Source organism: Pararge aegeria, chromosome 15 (genome assembly GCF_905163445.1).
Source record: "Pararge aegeria chromosome 15, ilParAegt1.1, whole genome shotgun sequence".
NCBI classification, from domain to species: Eukaryota; Metazoa; Arthropoda; class Insecta; order Lepidoptera; family Nymphalidae; genus Pararge; species Pararge aegeria.
In genome coordinates this window covers 452,175-468,052 of record NC_053194.1, presented here as the reverse complement: position 1 = coordinate 468,052, position 15,878 = coordinate 452,175, and the positions used below count along the sequence as shown (strand labels likewise).

Below are 15,878 nucleotides of genomic sequence, written 5' to 3'. Positions count from 1 at the left end.
AACCCGGCGGGCTAACTTAAAGATAACTTTTCGTCTCGGGCGATATTTTATTACCGTAATATTAATCATTTATGGCAATAACTTTGACGTTTTGACTTGTTGCCAACAAATATCGAGCACCTGTTGTCGGCGGGGTCCTGAGAGTTCGCTATCGGCGCCGTTTCCCCGTCGCTCTGCCAACAACTTACAATATCCGTCTAGATCATGGATAAGTAACTTTTCAATTCATTAGTTCGTAAAGTAGCTATCATTTCTTCGTTGTAAAAACTTTTTCCCATCAACTATAATGGCTGGTACTGTCGGGTAGATTCATAGTTCTGATTTGCTTTTACTAAGCAAAATTTATTTATTGAGGCGGTATTATTTTATTTTAGTAGTAGTAGTAGTAGAGCCGGTCTGCATGGCACACTTACCGGTGTTATAACAGACACGTGAGGCTCAAAAACCTACGCCTCAGGTAAATGGACACAGTCCGGCTCTTTGTAGAACATGTCCTTACATCTGCGTGTTCCTCTGTTTATAGTTAAATGTAAATAAATAAATCATCATCATCATCATATCAACCCATTACTGGCCCACTAAAGGGCACGAGTCTCCACCTACAAGGAGAAGGGGTTAAGGCCAGTGTGGATTGGTGAACTTCACACACTGTGGTTTCCTCCTGTTCCTTCACCGTTGAAGCAAGTGCTATTTTAATTGCTTATAACGCACATAAGTTAAAAAAGTTAAAGGTTTGTACCGGGATTTAAACTCGCTCCCCACAAGCTCAATAGTATGGATATCCACAAATCACAGTTTTGTTTTTGCACAAAACTGTTAATGTGGACGAAGAACATGAAACAGGGATGTCCCCGTTCGATGGATTTATGGTCTTATAGTCTACCAATGCTGCACTTTTCGGCGTGAAGTCACCAATACACAAGGAGAGGGAGCCTAAAGTCTATCAGTCCTCCAAGCCCCGTTGGGCACCGCCCATTGCCACTTGAGCTTCGCAATTCATTAAGCTACATTTTATAACTAATAATAATTTATTAGAGTTATCAACTTGCCACAGAAAAACAAGTAATTACTATAAATTTGGTTTAGGTTTTATAGCTTGAGTCGTAAACTTTTATCTTTTTTAACGACCCCCGGTCCGGTCCAGTAGCATCCAATGCGCTATACATGTATCTTTTTTATCTCTACATCTCTCTATTTTTTCTGCCGCCACGCAGTATAATTGCAATGCTGTATTCTGGTTGGAAGGGAGTTGTTGCCGTAATTATGTTCATGGATCATGAAAAAAATGTTTACAGTAGAAGTTGAGCTTTTGGTGACAGACCTAGACCTCTACTATCGTCATGCTTGTTTCTGCCGCCGCAAAAGCTAATTTTACTTTACTGGTTAAGGTTAAGGTAAAAGGTTAACCTTATAAGCTAATTCTGAAAAGAATTATATTATATTAAAACTAATAATTAGCATAAGTTAATAAATACCTAGTGGCAGTAATTTATGATCTGAACTGATCCAGTTGACCAGCGACCTTTTGCTGTGATGTCAAGCTGGCTGGGATTCGTGTTCGTGTCGTGTTCTCTTCTGGCACTTTGTGGATTCCTTTTAAATAACCAATCCCCAATACTAAGGATTTTTTTTGGCAAAATTATTAATTGACTGCAATTCGACGACGAAATAGGCATAAATGAAGATAACCCAAGACTATGATTAAGTATGGCATTAGAACTATACAGGTTGAGGGAGCACTGCTATACAATAGTCTCCTTAAAGAGATTTTCGCGAGAAATCGTTTAAATCATTTAAGAATAAGCTTAAAATAACATATATTAAATTGCTAAACGCGCCACCTTTTATTCTATATTACTACTAAAAGCTGTTATTGGTTTAAAGTGCTAGTTGTGTATCACACTAACTAGATAATACTATATTACCACCTCTTCATGTTAATTTTAATTTTTCATGAATTGAAACGGTTTCTTCTGAGAATAACACTTCTGTCTTTAAACCTAATTCGATTACAGAATTTAAGTAACTTCTTGTCAACAATATGGTAGAAACCTCGACCACAGAATCCCTTCGAAATACCGTTAACAAGAAAGTTGTATAATTGACTGGTCGGTGATTGCCAGTCGCCTTCAAAGTTTCCGAGCTCCTGGCGCACCGCCCTTTGTACGGTTTGTGTCGCTTACGACAGTTGCCCTGGAGTTGACAACTGTTATTGAGCGTCATTATTATTTCAAGTTTGCAATGGTAACAGGACGTTTGAATGAAACACAGAGACCATTTGTATTTTACAAAATATATAAACATAAATTTGAAGGCCGACTGGCGCAGTGGGCAGTGACCCTGGTCTCTGTGTCAAAGGCCGTGGGTTCGATTCCCATTACTGGAAAATGTTTGTGTGATGAACATTAATGTTTTTAGTGTATGGGTGTTTATTTAAACAGATAAACACCCAGCCACTAAAAATATTTTAAAAGTAATTATGAATATTATTCGTGAAATTATTCATCAGTCTTATTACACAACCGATGCTTACTTTAGGACTAGATGGCGATGTGGTATGGCAATTATAGCATGTAGAACACATAGCATGAGATATAATGTCACATTAAAGTACGAGATCGCGCCGTTTCGGAAGCGATTGGCTTAGCATAGCACGAGCCATAGTTAAGGCGGGTTAACCCGTCTGAAACAGATACTATTATGGAACCGTTTAGGTATATAATTTCGTAAAGTTTTAAAATTTATAGCTATATTTCTTACCAATATTACAGAGCTGAAGAATGTTTGGTTGAATGCGCGAATCTCAGAAAATACTGATTTAATTTAAATAATTCTTTTTTCTTCGATAATCCATATATCGAGGAAGGCTGTAGGCTATTATAACATTACACTACGACCAATAGGAGCGGAGCAAAGGGTAGTGAAAATGTTGGAAAAACGGGAAAAAATATCTTTATGAGAGCTTTCGAGGTGTGCGCTGCGTAAACGGTAAACGTAAAGTTATAAAAACATTGTGTATGACAGAATTTAAAGTTATAAATAAAGTTTGCGATAGCATATGTTGTTTATATTTTAACCTTCTCTACATTTATTTAACTTGTTACGATTTGAAAGCTCACTGCTTCTCTAACTACACACTTTTTTCAAATTGATTCTAAACTAATGCATTATTTGCGAAGTTTTTAAAAGCATGGTATTAATCATTATCCTCATAAAACGTTTTGTTTTTATCATGGTTCTTAAAGAACCGAAACAAACACGCACAAAGTCTCGGCCAACAGCTAGTCTGTTCTCTGAGATCAATACAATCCTATACAGTTTCAACTTAATAGTTCCTGTGATAAATAAGATACAGGCCGCAATCATGTAGGTACATGTACATACCTACTCGGTTGCACACTCAAGCCACACGAAGTGCATCTAACTGCAAGCTCTTACGAATGAATCGAACCGTTTATTCCTCTCCTTAACCAATACCCGCCACACGAGGCATCGAGGCAGTGAGGCAACGAGGCGGTACTCAGCGAGGCTTAACCGCCTCATTTGTCAGGTATTCCGGACAGCCACCAGCTTCATGTTACTAATTGCTTAACATTGAATGCGGTCTCGCAATTGGCGAATACAGGTAACGAGGGTAATTCAATACCTTAGCGACGGAAAATTAGAAGGATAGATTGTTCGCTTCGATGTTCAGAAGAGATGGCAATAACGCAAGATGTAACACATATCGTTACAACATTTATCTGTAACTCTTCATCATCATTATTAATGTATTAATGTCCCAATGCTGGGCATCGGCCATCTCGCTCTTTAAAGATAGGGCATTAGAGCATAGACCACGCTGCAATGTTTGTTGAACATGAATGTTTGTTTCACGATTAAATTCTCTAGGACGCACTGGGGTGGACATGGGGAATTCCCTAAAACGAAGAAAAAACACAACATCAAAAGTGCCCTTCTTGAATAAAGATAATTTTGACTTTGACTTTATTAGTCTGGTAAAGATTTGTAATCTAGTGACATATAGTTGAACATTCTAACCACTAAATATATGAAACTATGACTGCGAGTATAAAACAGAAAATAATTTACAATGCTCGCCAGCAGTGCTTCTATCTAACTGTTCTATGTATTCTTATGTGGTGTACAATAAAAGTGTATTCATGCATTTCCCGCAGCATCGTTTGCGTAGAGTTTTTGTTACCCGTTTATTATTTTTTTACCCGAAAATTAGGTTTTCACAAAAATTACTGATTTTCTTCACCTGTTAAATCCTAAATGGTAGAATTTCAATAAATATTTAGGTGGGCAAAGAATATTCTCTTAAAATTTCAGTCCCACGTTCAGCCGTTTTGGCTGTAGAATGCCTGTCAAGCAGGAAAAAAAATAGACAAAAAACCTTCGTTGTTAAACAACTGAAAGCAAGAAATAAATATTTTCTACAACTTTTTAGGTCGGTGGCTATTCAAATGTAAAAACTACTAAGGATAAATAGGTATACTTTATATAGGTGTAATATTAAACATACAAAAAAAACGCCCAATCGATTTGAGAACCTTCTCCTTGGTAAAATATTGAACTTCATTAAAATGTTTTAAATTGGTACCGAAATTCCGTTTATTTTTCCATACCTACGTTGAAAATCCTGGGGGATGACGCGAGAACAATTAAAATTAATCAACTGCCAGTAGCTTGTAATTTAGCACACACAATGATCTATTGACAGCGCCACACAATAGAGGCAGGTACGGAGGGTGGTTTGGACACAGTTCTCGGACATGACGAGCCTTTCTACCAACAACGAAACGAAAATTACACACTTCCAACACAAATTGCACACTGTTGTCTTGCGGGAGATTATAATATTTCCTTCTTAAACGAGTTTGTCATTTAGTATGCTTTGTGAATTGTTTATTTGTATAGTTATAATAATTGACGGACCAGCCAGGTAGCCCACCTTGAGTCCAGTCTCATGTGCCTGAAATCACACCAGCAACCACGCCCTCAAACCGGAATACAGCAGAGCTGCTTAGCGGCAAAAAATAAGCATGGTGGTAGTACTTAAGCGAACGGCACGGACACGTTATCAGACGACTCGCAGACCACTACGAATAGCCCAGGACATACCGACGCTGAAGATTGGTCGACGACGGTCCAAAATTACCTGAAGCAAAATAGCATAAAGGTAACCGCTCATAACCGCCTTGATTGGAGGAAACGGACAAGGAGAGTACGTCTGTAGTACGACCGAGCTCTGTTACAAAAAAGGGCATTTGCGAAAAGGTTGCTTTGAAGCAGATAGCACCACCTTCTGAGCGCACAACATATAATACTTAATGATTGATTAAATTTGCAAAATAAGTTAATGATGAAGCGTGAGTGGAAACTGCTAAGATTTCCAAAAATAAAAAATAAAACCTATTCAACGCTTATTCTTTTCACTTTGCCGAAATATCTGAATATAAGTAGGCGTATTTTAATAAAGTAAGCCATTGACTATGAACAATTTCTGTTAGAAGTTTCCAAACCAAATAACGGGAGCTCGGAAAAGAATTAAATTTCCCCCACCCTGCGATCTCTCCGCCAATCATCAAATAAAATCACCTTCAATACAAACTTCCAACGATTGAAACCTTATTTGTTGCCGCGAGAGGTCCCCCCCTCCTTCCTCTCCAATCGAACCTTATTATATCGTCCCCTCGCCTTTGAAATGTATGGCACGGGTTGTTAGAACTTTTCGTGAACAATTTGTTAAAGGTTTGTACAAGTTTCATATTCAGTGAAAGACGCAATATCGTTTTATTCATATCGTACTTATAATATTTAGTAAGGTATAGAAATTTCTGTCAGAAAATCTTAGGGTCCGCTCGTAGTAAGGAAATTAGCGTTTCACACCACCAAGTCTGTCAGTCCCTGTTATAAGTGGTAATAGTAGTTAAAGTCAATGCTTTAAACCCATTCTCCTATCCAATGCCAAGCAGTGGGACAAGAATAAGCGAGGATAAGAGCAGAACACTTGTTTTATTTCAGTAACTGTGAATTTTTTAAAATGACTTTGAAATTTCAATTCGTTGTCATTTTCAGTCGTACAATTAATTCAATGGTAGGTTCTGAAAATGGCGTGACTTATAAAAAACAATCTATTATTCCTTTGCTGTTTTTTGGATCATATTTCAGATGCCCCCTTATGAATTTTATATGAATTGATTTATCAATAAGATATATAAAAACAAAAATATAATAATGAAATTTTGAGTTGTGATATACTCCTTTAATACTGGTACCTGTATACCTAAATTTTATATGAATTTCGTTACATAGAAATCGGTTTTTTAAATTCCTATTATTTTAATTTATCATCCGGAATTCAACATATGAGTGTAGATAAAAGATTTAAATTACTAAGTCTGACATTATATGTTACCTCGTACACATTGGAATGATCATCGCTTATCAATAAAACCTGAAGAACTCGGCTTTGACTCGCAGCGCAAGGTAATCTCTCCGTTTCAGTTTTTTACGCAAAGCAAGATATCAACTTATTTTGCTTTGCGTAAAATACGTTTTCAACTCCGTTTAAATCATGTCTGAGCGACTGTTTATTCTTTGGCGCTTCTGTTATTTATATAGCGTCTGGTAGCACCTAATGTTATTTACCTAATGAGCACGTGACGTGTTGCAAATTGTAATAATGTTATTTTTCTTTCTTTATTTCTATTTTTACCAAAATTTACGATGGAAGTTTGAAAAGTAATTACTAAATATTTATAGGCCAAAGTATACTTCTGAATCAGTCTCTTTTTTACGTAGCAACAACTAAACGTGATTTTTCGCTAAGTTTATCTCTTGTCGGAGATAGATAGGTTTCTTTTTTTCTCAGCAACCAGGACGAAATCACGGGAAAAAGTTAGAACTTATGTGTGTTGGCGTTTATAATCCTAAGCTTTCATATTAAAGCTAGCTTAAAAAAAATCAAGTTTATAAGCTAGTTAGTATTAAATTTACTAATTTTGCATCTTATTTTACTTTGGGAAAATTTAGGCCTTTGGTAGAGCCAGACGGTAAAACGCGTGCGAGTTATATTCTGTGGCGTAGTTTTTGACACTTTTTATATATAATTGTTATTATAACTTTACTTTTAAGTAATTGTTATTATTACTTATTTAATTTGGACGGATAAATTCATATTTAGATACTTGTCATGGTTATAAGTATATTACGATTAGAAAGTTATATAAAGTTTGGGCCCAGTTTATTTATTAAAATAACTATTCTTTATTAACATAACGCATTCGTTTCTTTCACATATATTACTTGTTTGCTTTCCTGGGTTAAAAATTTGCCGCTGTTACTTTTCATCCTTCCAACTAACTCTATGCGAAAGTCAAGTTAATAGGTTGCATAGCTAGGGTGTTAAGGAAGGACAAACAAACATAATTTCGCATTCGCATTTGTAATATTAGTAAGAATGTCGTGAACACGTAATGTCAACAGGTCATGGTATTTATTTTTTCACTCGCTCAGCGCGCTAGCTACGTCAATGTCACGTTCACCGCAATTTTATCTTTTTTCTGACGGTATTTTATTTGCACCGGCTTTCGCATTGCGGTCTCTTCCGTAGATTTCGGTATACAGCGTACGATCGCTATCTCGGCTGGGGTAATACGACGCGTTTCCGGTAATTGCCTGGAAAATTGCGGTAATTCTCAGTGCTTCAAGTTTCTAAAGCGGGGTCGCGGATAGCTTTTTATTATCTCGAAACTTAAATGTTCCCGCTTGTTCGTGGATTCGTTAAAAGTGTAATGGCTGGAAATGTGTTTTAGGAATTTTCGGGTTTTAAACCAACAGGGTTTTTACTATTGCGGCACAGGTTTGTGGTTTGGCCGTGTTACTGTTCCGATTCGATTGTTTATTAGTTAAATTTTTAAGTTTATCTCTTAGGTACAAAGTTCTTAATAAAAAAATCACAATTGACTCATACTAGCTCTAGTACAGACTCCGCTGTAATTTAGATAGATTTGGATACTGAATGATGTAAGGTGGTTTTATATGAAACAATAAATTATATTAAAAAATAAAATAAATACCAATGTGCGGCCGGGGACGTGCATATGTTACTTTATCGCATGTCATAAAAATGAAAGTTTCTTAAGGGATATATTAAAATATTCTGTTTTCGATTCTGTTATAACCTATTTATTGCTAAAGAGGCTGAACGGATTTTTATTTAAAATGGTATGTTCTTAGAACATCACACGGGATACTTTTATCCGTGTAGAATAACAAATATCCTGTATGATATTCTAAGAACATAGAACATATTCTTAGTTATGCGAAAAATTTAATTGATAAACGCTTTATAAGTGTCTCAGATAGAAGGAATTTTATAAAGAATTTCGTTTATTTTGTAATTTTTTTTGTACTTTGCTACTATCTTATACATTTATCTGGTTAATGATCGAGCAAAATTCATCTCTAAAGTTAATTATGGGAGAAGCTTCTTTCATCAGGAATTTAAATCCTCTTACTACGGATAAAAGGAACATCGGATGCTTGGGAATAGAGTATCCAATGCATAAATGTTAAAGCAAAAAAATTAAAAGCTGGAAAGTTTTACTGAGCTTCTTTATACTTAGTTATTTACAAGAACCTAACGTATTTCGAAGTACGGCGGGTTTATTTACGGGTGATAATCCAACCTCAAACAAAGTCACTTTCAGATTTTTTTTCAGACTCTCCATTACAAGCTTAGAGTAACTCAGAGACGGACGTTCGTCCATCGTCCTCTGTGTTACGTTGCTCTAAGTATCTCTACTTTTGCAAATCTTAAGTGATCCCAAATTAAGAGATTTGTAGAAAAACCAGAATTACCAACTTACAATAAGCGAGGCATATAGCTTAGCGTAGAAATCTTTACACACCTGAATTATATAAAGAATATTTTTAATTATATTGTGGTCTTTGGGATAAATAAAGGAAAGTGAAAGCGTAGGAATCTAATTATAGGAACTTAGACCCACCATGATCCGTGTTTAAGCGTTTGTTGCGTAATGTAGGGATTGACTTAAATAATTCTCATCGTCATCACATCATCCCCTTACCGGCAAGCTATAGGGCGCGGGACTCCTCCCATAATGAGTAGGGGTTAGGCCCTAATCCACCATTCGGGTAGTGCATATTGGTAGACTTCACACAACCTTAAGAACACTGTGTAGAACTCTCAGGCATGTAGGTTTCCTCACGATATTTTCCTTGCCCGATGAAACGAGTTTTATTTAATTACTTACCCTGCTGCAAATAATACTCAAATTCGCTTAAAACTAATTAAAACACTTAAAAATAATTATATAATACTGAAATAAATATCACTTACGTATTTTTATTTATTTGACGTAGGTAAAAACGTAGAAAACGGCACTCGTAATACATTCATGTTTAAATACTTAATATATTAAAAATTCACAACCATTACAATCATTACAGAGCTCGCGGCAAAGCTTTGTGTAATGTGAGCGAGTTTGTAATCAAGACCCTATTTCCCTCCCTCGCCCCCTTTGCTCCCATCCCCCTTTTGTCTGGAGGATACGCTCAGATGCATTCTTTTGTCGCACACATGAGCTTATAAGCCAATTGATTACAATTATACAGGTTTTTTTTAATAGTAATAGTTGACTGACCAAGCAGACGCACCAACTGGTGGTCCGTGAAAAACCATCGCCTATAAACAAAACAACACTTCACCTGTCCCTAAAATTGATGGACACATTCCGCCCTGTGTCCACCAATTTAAATTTCCTGTAATTACACCGGCAACCAAACCTCTCAGACCGGAACACAGCATTACAACAATGCTGCTTAGCGGCAGAAACAAGCACGGCGATATTACGTGCTCTGTCACAAAAAGCTTTACTACCCAAAAGCAAACTCTGAGGTCGTTGCTTCTGGGCTTTTTTTTAAGCAAGAAAAAGAAGGCTGGCAAAAAAAGTTACTTCAAATACAATTTTTTATTACTTTCAACGTATATGTGCGCTAAAACGGTCGCCTTGGATGAAAACGTGGGTATTCTGTTATGTTCCTGTTCTCCTTTTATTGTTAAGAGTGGCAACACGCTCCGGGCGGTTCAAATAAAATCATCTCGTAAGTAATAACACCTAATACACTCTAAGGAGCGATATCTCTCTTCAAAGGGAGTTTGAACGATTCCGGTTTGATTTATGACGTGCAGAAATCTTTTTCGAGTTCTTTGGATCTTTTCTATTGAATTGTTATATTGGTTAATGTATAGGTATATAGTATCTTTGTGTACGGGAGGTAGGGATTATTCATCGTGTCTTTTAAAAAAAAAATACTCCACGTCTATGTCAAAACTCAACGATTTTTATGTTCTTCTTTTCCATTTAAAAGTGTTTGCCATTCTGGCTATCATCGTCATCATTGTCCGTCCATTTCACTGTTGAAAGAGTCTTTAGAATCTTCATCATCTTTTTCCAATCCATAGAATCACTCAGCATCACCGCCCACACTCTTGGCGCATCATGCTTTGAACAATGCCAGTGATTCCAGTTATGTTTCTGATTCCTACGTTTAGAACCCAGTCTTATATCAATAATCCTAATTACCCAAATGCATCACTCCTTCCATCGTTTGCCGGGCAACATGGAGCTAGTGCGCCTTCTCTGTAAAGCGTGTCTGCTTGTTGCGCTGCGTCGTTAACTTGCTTTGTACATATTCCATGATTTATTAACATCCTAACTGTATAATTACCTAATATTTGAGATCCCTCGCGGTAGGTAAATACGAACATCACGTTTAGCTAATAAATAATAGTAAATGCGGGGCACATCTCTGCCCTACTTACGATGAGAGCGACAACCACGCCATTCAGACCGGAACACAGCAATGCTGCTTTGCAGCAGGAATATGCATGGCGGTAGTACCCCGGAAGACTTCTGTCGCGAAATGCTCTACCACTATTACGAAATACTGATACGTTTTACATTGTCTTATCAGCTTCTCAGCTTTTTTGATATCGATCGCGAATCATAAGATACCACAAAACTGTGTAAGTAGACAATATTTTGATGATTTGGGATATGTATAAAAGTCTGTGATGCCCGTAACGTAAGTTATTGTATTTTACGGGCACACGGCAGATCTAGTTTAGGATACATTCGATATCATAAGATCGAATACTTTCGAATTCACAATTTCCTCTCATGATTTCGTTTCTGAAATAGACGTGAATTGCCAAAAAGTTGAAGACATTATCCTTTTGCTGGTGACGTTACTACTTGTTCGGGAGGGAGGTGGCCTCCCTGACAGCAACATATTGCTTTTAAAAGGGTATTTGTCTTGCCACGCCAACCGTGAGAACTCAGAGGGCGGTTCCGTTTTATTACAAAACACACCAAATACGTGTACTTTTAAAAGCAGTTGATATGATACTTTCGGTGACATAAGTCGCACAATTACATATTTATTATGTCGTCTTTTTGTGCTATGGTTTTGTAGGTGTGACATACAAAGAGAGCTGGCGGTCGACTTGGCTAATTTAATACATTATATTTAAGCCATACTCGAATCTGTTTTTACGCGGCATCGTAAACGGAACGGTAAATCGCTTCGCTCCACGGCTTTGCCAGTAGGGTGGTAACCAGCCACGGGCGAAGCGTCTTACCAAATAAACATAACAGACAGATATAGGGATAATTCTGCACAAGATACATTATAACAAGTATAGTGTTCTCGGCACAATGATTGATGAACGAAACTACACGGACACTATTGAAGTATAACGAAGTTTGACAGCTGATCTCGTTTGCAGGACCGTTATTAATGACATCAGTTCTAGTACAAACAGCCTCTTTTTTCTGTTTCTGTTGTTCCAAATAGTTTTATTCTAACGGTTAGCGCTTTAGCTATAATTATATAAATAGATAGGTAATAGTAGTTGGTCAGGGTTTAACTGCCCAAGCTTTAATGAGGCCTCGTAAAAGATAACGCTTTTCCAGCCGAAAGTTACCCAATTTTCTCTGTTAAGCATGTACTATAACGATAATAATAAAAATAGAGTTTCAGGATTGTAATCGACACCACAGCAGTGCTGACGAAGCGAATTAAAAATATAAAAATTGCGAGATGTAGACGTTGCTGCTGAATGTGTTGAGGGTTTTTTTTTTAATTGAACTACGTTGAATACTTGTTAACATTATGGAAAGAATATTGGGTAATACCGGAGGGCTAAACATTATACTCTATATTTGGACAGTAGAGTTAAAACTAACGTTTTTAACATTACAATAACAAACTTTATTCGCCAATAAATTGAAGAAGTCATTACCTACATTTAACTTTGAAGCTTTCATTAAAAAAAAAAAACAAATTCATTTATTTCAAGTATTCTACTTTATAAGCACTTTTGAAACGTCAAGTATGTATGTTTGTGTGACTACCACCGGTTCGGAAAGCAGATTCTACCGAGAAGAGCCGGCAAGGAACTCAGTAGTTGCTCTTTTCTCATTTGATGGTAACCAACTTAACGATCGTAATCAATTAACGCAATTCACTTAGAAGCGGTAATATTGGCTTTATCACGATGAGCCTCGAAATCTGCGTTGTTGATTAGGAGCTTAAATCCAGCAGTGAAACAGCAGCTTGTTACTACCAGCTATCACAGTAGTACTAGTACAGTAGTATAGTAAAAATATAGAATTCCTAGATGAAAAACCACCTTGTTTGAAGTCTGTTAATAATTTACACAAGAAATCTCAACATATCAGCGCCAATAACAACTCCCCCAATAACATCCACTGTGTTTGTGTTTACCCGCGATAAAGTCCCCTTATTAACGTCATTTCCTCTGCGAAGCCTCCGAAACGTATTTTCGCCAATTTCACCAATATTTCCCGTTACACAGAGCAACATTTCAGTTACGCGGGAAATGTAATTTTAGCGTATGAATTCTAAGAGTAAAACAACCCTTGATCATTTCATTGTGTTAATGACAATATTTATTTATTTTGTCTTATTGGAAAACGTATACTTACATTTAAATACGTACCTACGTATTTTCATATCCGAACTAAATACAGGTGCGGCAGTTTGTCACTTTTTCAACGTTTCTTTTCAACAGGCCGTAGTCCACCACGCTGGTCCAGTTTGGTCTGGTGGACTCAACAGGCCTTTGAGAACATTACGGAGAATTCTCAGGCATGCAGGGTTTCCTTATGATGTTTTTCTTCACCATTGAAGCAAGTGATATCTTAAACGCACATAATTTAGAAAAGTTAGAGGTGCATGCTGGGATTAGAACACGGCCCCTGAAAGTGAAGTCGAAGTTTAAACCGCTAGGGTATAACCACTCCTGAAAAAAAAATTCTGGAAAGAGGTCTGCATATACAAAAAATACTTTTTTACTTATCTCGGAAAAACTAAGGATTCCTATGGGATTGGAGTCACTACAAAAAGACAGACTTCACGTTTTTAAGTTTTCGATACAGAAAAACCCTATGCGAATAATTACCCAAAACTTTACTCTGTTTATTATTATTTTTATTCCACTGTAGGTTCATTCAGTCACGAAACAACAAACCAGTGAGAATGTAGGCAAGCTAGGGGTTTCGGAGTTATATTCAACTCACAGTCCTAATCGGTTTCTATATCGTACTGGAGTTATAATTATATGTTCCCATATTTCCTCTGCCAGGGAGACTCTATCGCACTCAGGATATTTCACATATAAGACCGTAGTAGAGATTTCGACATTTCCTAAATGAAAGCATAGCAGACCAACCAACATATTTTTTAGATGAGATAAATTCTTTACTGCACACGATTAAGAGATGAAAACAATAAATATTAGAAATACTTTTTGTTTTGCGAATATAGTTTTTGTTTTGAACAAAATTAAAATGCGCAAAGACGGTCTTAAGGCACCGACGTAAGGCAGGATTTGAACTCAAAAATATTATATTCGGTTTATTTTTCAAAGATTACATTGAGACTCTTTAAACAAGAGATGACAAATTTCTTTAATATTTCCTCCCTGTAGGTAGAAACACTTTAATGAAAACCTAAAATAATGATAACTAATGGATATTTGCTTCTTAACGCACGTTTTTGAGGTGAACACATTACATTACTTTTGACTCTTACGGATAAACAAAAAATTTGTACTTTTATGGTTATAGTAATAATTGCTTGCAGTTTTTCTTTTATTTGCTGTCCCATTAATGTTATACACAATATGTATTTCCAAAAGATCAAAAGGTAAAAATGAAACTAACCATAAACTTTCCTTCTTACAGGTAACGCTTCTAATTACTATCGCCAAAGGGTTGGTGCTGAAAGTTTCAAGTAAGTAACGGAACTATGAAACGGCGCAACTGTAGAGCTGTAATCGAACTACTCCTAACTTTACGTCCGTTTTGTTGCTGCATAGCCTTTAAAAACTTTGTCGTTTTATATAGAATTAAAAATATACAGAATCCTCATCCAACCATTATTACATGCAGTGCATTGTGTCCAAAAACATTAAAAACGCCCCGCGCACGTCTCACTCTACACTCACGGAATGTAGGTAGCTCACAATTACATTTGGGACAAAAACTATTACATATTACAACAATAGCTCTTAAATTTAAAAAATAAAAAAATGGGATTAATATGTAATCCACAACACTATCCACATCATATTGGAAGGAGCAGTAGGGCGATACGATGTAGATACAAGTAACACTTGCTTGCTTAGAACATAAAAGGTAAAATAATTACTGTCAATTGCTTAGAGGTATAAAGTGACTAATCGTTTGTGCGGGAAACCAACCTAAAGTGGAGTGGTTTTTGATGCTTCAATATTAGTCGTGTACTCGGTTTCTGTATGTCCTTAATTCTGTGAGTAGATATTATTAAATTTAGTGGCATTTCACAAAAGCGCTTTTATCTCTAGGTATCTATTCTCTTATCTCATTATATCTGCTATTATGAAATTTGTAATAGCCTGGTGGAACCTTATCTACGTTTAATGAACACATATTTTATTATTTTGAATAAAATATTTATGTTGTTACAAATAAAAGTGGCATAGTGTCAGAATAGCTACGGAGTTTTTATTTTCAAACTCTGAACATTTTTGGTGCTGTTAGTTAAAATGTAACCGTTTACACTCAAGCCCACCATGCAGCTTTGAACTCGCGTCGCGTACTAGGGGCTTTAGGTTGAAATAATAATCTTGCACTGACATGTGTCTTGCATCACACTTGATTGAATTAGTTGGAAGATCGAACTAATAATGCGTCTTATTGACTATATAAAATGAGTTGGGGCATACGATAGCGCAAACTAATGTTCACACAGCGCCATCTAGGAAAAGCATTGAAAATCTTGACTATTGAACATTGCTTAACACTGCATAACTATTGCAACGTTATGCTTACTTTGGAGTATTACCTGTAGGTACCTGAATACCATTAACTACCGATTAGCAGTCCGCTAATCGGGACGCAGGTTTTCTCCCACAATGGGGCTTAGGCCGTAGTCCACCATGCTGGTTCAGTGCGGATGGTGGACTTCGTACGCCTTAGAGAAACTTATGGAGAACTCTCAGGTTTCCTCACGCAAGCACGATTGTAATCGGTCTCCCTGAAATCCCCACTAGGCTATCTCGTCATATTATATACGGTTGTTCTGATTTATTGTTTCGATATTTTTTAATGTTTACATCTCAATAATGAAGACAACGTCTTACAAAGATATTTTAAAAAGCTGCCACGAATATGAAATTATAAATTGCAAAGTTTACTGCGAGGATCCTGAAAAGTAGTGCGGTGCTGAGTTTATATCAGTTTCTCTTTAAATATCACATCTTTTAAACTTCGAAG

The 15,878-nt window shown here is 36.5% G+C and overlaps 1 protein-coding gene across 1 annotated transcript in view; it reads left to right on the top strand.

The window, feature by feature from the left end:
- LOC120629698 (syntaxin-binding protein 5) overlaps window positions 1-15,878 on the top strand; it is a 288,649-nt gene that overhangs the window by 92,032 nt on the left and 180,739 nt on the right. The window lies entirely within an intron of this gene.